We start from the raw sequence: 4,795 nt of genomic DNA on the forward strand, positions 1-4,795 counted from the left end.
ATTTCGAGATCTTTACTATATGGTAGTTTGCTCTTTTTTAATTTTAATTTTAAGGAAAAGTATAGGTAGATAATAAAAATATTAAACAATGTAAATAATGAATATATTAGATGTTCAATTCACTAGATGTGCGAATGATTATTCTAGTATTAATATTTAAGTGAATGTAGTGTGTTTTACTTGAATTTGGCCAATTTTAAAATTCGTTATTTATATTGTTCAAAAAAACCATTAATTACCTAACATAATTTTAATTTTAATATTTGTTATTCTTTGTTGGTCACCAGATCGAACTCATTGTTCTTTATGTTCACACTTCACACTAGCTCTTGTGAAGCTACAACGAAGGTTATTACTTCTCTCAGGGATGGCTAATTTAGTCAAAACTGTTGCAATCCACATATGAGGGTAGTAATTACTATTTAGTATGTTAGTGGTTGAGTATTACTATACATATAAGTTTGTTTGGCATATAAATTATACAAGTTAACCTTAACCTAATAAAATTCATTTATATAATGCGCGCATGAAAATTACGTTGTTTTTCTTTGTATCTCGCGTTCTTCTTCCTCCTCCTTTTCCTTTTTTTTTTATTCTTTTTTGTGTTTCTCCTTCTTTTTCTTCGCGTGTTTTATCTTTATCATCTTTTTTTTATTACTATTGTTGTTGCTATATTTTTTTTCTCCTCCTCTTTCTATTGATTTTGTAACATTATGTATTTTTTTTCTTTGTTTAATTTTTTCTTCCCAAAAAAAATTTGAGAATATGAAATAAGAAGATGAAGAAGAAGAAGCAGCAAAAGAGGAGGAGGAAGAAGAGAAAAAGGAAGAGTTTTGAAGGAAGAGTTTTGAATTATGCAGAACTTATGAGCATACATATATCGAAAATTCTTCGTGTTACATTTAATATCTTCGTGTTACACCCAAATTTACTGCAAATATAGAAAAATATATGCTGCATTTTTTTTTCTTATTTCTTTCTTTCTTTTAGTTGCATTAATGTAAGTTCATCATCTTCCAAGTAATTTGTACCATTATGTGTTTTTTTTTTCTTTGTTTGATTTTTTTTTTTGCTTTTATTCTTGCTAAAAGAGTAAAATAAAAAGAAACTTGAGAAGATAAAAAAAAAAAAAAGATGATGATGATGATGAAAAAGAAGAAGAAAAAGTAGCAGAAGATAAGGAGGGGGAGAAGAAGAGTTTTGATTATGCAAAACTTATCAGCACACATACTCCAAAAATTTTTAAACAATACACTCAAATATCTTCATGTTACACCCAAATATCTTCATGTTACACCCAAATTTGCTGCAAATATAGAAAAATATTTTCTTTAACACATAACTTTTATATTACATTCAATTCAAACCATGATGAACAACAATTTTCATAAACAAAAATATTATTCACCTACAGAATTATAAACTACTAACGAAAATATTAACTATAATTGAACCAGACCTCAGCCACTTGATTGGATTCAAAACAATAATCAATTTTATTCTAATTCAATCGACAATTTGAACTTGAATTATTCATTATCTTCAACAACAAGATAATTGATGATGGAGGAGAATGAGGAAAAGGAAAGAGAAGAAGAAATTCCAATAATAATAAAAAAAAAAAAGAATGAGGAAGAGGAGGAGGAGGAGGTGATGGTGTTGGTGACGACGATAACGAAAGAGAAAAATAACGAAGAAGAAGAAGAACGTGTAGTAACGGCACGAAGAAAAACGTGCGTGCGTGAATATAAATGACTTGTATAGATTTGTATCAAAAAATGACTTGTATATGGAGAATAATACTAAGTGGCTTAGCTATGTATTAGGCGACTAAATCCCCATTTTGGTCTCTGAGATTCACGCAGTTACTCATTTTGGTTCCCGAAATTTAAAATTACATATACTGGTCCTCCAGATTCAAGTTCAGGCACCAATGTGGTCCCTCGACTCTTTTCGGCGATGACTAGGCAAACGGAGTGCTGAGATGGCACCCTCCCTGCCATGCTAGATGATGAATAAACGACGTCGTTTACCCTTAGCACCCAAACAAGTCAGAAATGTCGTCACTTTGTATATATGAAGGGAGAAGAAACGATGGAGACCCAAAATAAAGTATCCTTCTTCTTTTCTACCTCTACTATTCTTTATTTCTGACTTGTTTGTGTGCCAAGGATAAACGACGTCGTTTACTCATCATTCAACGTAGTAGAAAAAGTGCTATCTCAGTATTCCATTTTTCTAGTTATCGCCATAAAGAATCAAAAAATTATATTGATGCTCGAATTTAAATCTAGAAGATCATTATAGATAATTTTAAACTAAAATAGATAATCGCATAAATCTCAAAGAATAAAATGGAGATTTAGTCTGTATTAAACACTTAAAGTTCTGCCATTACTGCTATTTGTTTTATAAATTCATTGTACTTGATTTGACAAAGACAATGACAAGTTGATAACAAATTGTGTGGTTTGATTTCTGTAAAAAAATTAGTCTTAAAATTAAATATTAATTACGAGAAATTCTTTTTAGGATCAAAAATTAAAACTGGTTAGATCCAAGTGGAATCTAGGTTTTTTCTTTATTTCTTGGCACTTGGCATATTATATTTTAATTTTAATTAAAGATACTTTATTTTAAAAATTATATGAAATATGTATAATAAAGTTATTATACACTTGTGTGTATAAATTGGAATATTTCTTATGATTTTTAAACGACATAAAATTTTTAGTGTTCCTGCCTGGAACCGCTATCTAAGGAGTAGCCCGGCAACTCCAACACAGTTTTCCGTTTCAAAGCGCTAGTACCAGTCTTCAAGTTTCTCAAAGTTGTGACTCAGGCGCTAGACGTAGTACGAAAAAAATTCTGACGCTCAAGTCAATTTTTAATATTAAAAAATCTTTTTAAAGTTATTATTTTCAAGTGAGTTTGTATTTAATGTCCTCTATAGCTGAGACCGTTTTCTATTTATCGTTGCCTAGCGAAAACTGATCTGTACATATCCTCTTCGATTTGTTTGTGGTTTGTTTGATGATAGCCGAACTATTTTTTTATTGGCCGAGATATATGTGAATACTATAGAGGTGCTTAACAATGGTTATTTGATTAGATACTACTTTTGATATTTGAAAATTTGTCCCAAAATATGATGACATGTATATATTCAAACTAAAGTATTCGGGTATGGATCATTTAGGATTTACAATCAACAATAACTATTGACCAGAAGATAATTTCATCGCAATTTTAGTATTAGTACAATAGAAATAATTGTCCTTTTATAAGATAAATGTTTAATAAATTTGAGTTTAAGTTTGCATTAGAGATAATATCTAATTTCAAATAACACCAGACAATTTTAATCTTAAGATGGATTCGTTTGCGTTTTAAAATTAACTAAATGGTGGACTTACAAATTTGTTATGATATTGAACTCTATTTAAAAATTTATCGTTTGACACTTGTTTAAGCAAATTAATAGACTGATCATTAAACTAATCTAACTTAATTTAAGTAATTATTTTATATGACATCATGTTAAGGGCTTTTAGAGTTTTCGTGATCAGTCTCCTCATTTATATGTATTTAAGTAAAAATAAATAAATTAATTAATTTTAAGCGTTGTTTGGCAGTTTAATATGATTAATTTAAATTTTTTTTTTGTTTTTTCAAATCAATTAAATGGTGTTTTGGTATAACTGTATAAAAAATTTTGTTTTTAAGAACACATAACGCAGTCTAACTTCATTATCTAATTAATATTGTGCGTCTTTGGTAAAAAAAAAAAAAATACCCTAACTAATTTTTAATTACATACTAATCCTTGTTACAGGAGTTAAGGCTGTCTCTGTCAGACTCAGATCAATACCACAAATTTCTGAAACAAGCAACAATGCAGGGTTCCAGATGTCCATTTCAACTAAGCCACTGCACATAATGTCCTTATGTGTGGATATTTTAAACCATTTACACCATAGAATCTCCCTTTAAAATATACAAAAGATAAAAAATGCTGTACCACCTCCGCTCAGTTGTTATTTAGTTTATGAAAGAAGAATTTCAAATCCAGTAATTGTTAACATTTATATTTTTTATTTTTTTCGTTTTTTCTCTTTTAACTTCATTTATTTACTATTTTATTAGTTAATTGTTAGTTAAAAAATTAATTTCTTAACAAATTAAAATTAATATAGAGGGAGAACTACTATTTGTTTGATACCAAATATTTAATCAGTAACTCCACTCAATTATCAGCAAAATTTTTATGTGGTTAACGTACATAAACAATGCTAAGTCAAAGAAGGGAGGAAACTACTAAATAGTGAGAGAAAGATTTTTTTTTTGAATTATCTAAAAAAGATTTTATAAAAATAAGTAACAGGACTAAAGACTTATAAAACCTTTCTTAAATTCACAAAAAAAAAAAACGTTTATATTTGTGTGACATATAAAATAATTATCATATTATTATTATTACTACATTATGTGTGTGTGTCAAAACAAGTCCAATTGATTCAAAGTAATTTTTTTTAATATTTGATTAAATTGTTCTTATATTTAGTATTTTTTTTGGGACTTCCTCTTAATTAAAAGTATAATCATTATAAATTTTTTTAATTATTATTGTTAGGGGTGTTCGCAAATCAGATATGGCTAAAATTTTGATACAATCTGCATTAAATTCATCAGATCGAACTCGATATCCACACTTTTTATGTTTGGATAGGATATCAAATATATCTGTAAAATAAAAAATATTAAAAAAACTTATTTTTAAACATATTTACTTTTA

Source organism: Arachis ipaensis, chromosome B09, assembly GCF_000816755.2.
Source record: "Arachis ipaensis cultivar K30076 chromosome B09, Araip1.1, whole genome shotgun sequence".
NCBI classification, from domain to species: domain Eukaryota; kingdom Viridiplantae; phylum Streptophyta; class Magnoliopsida; order Fabales; family Fabaceae; genus Arachis; species Arachis ipaensis.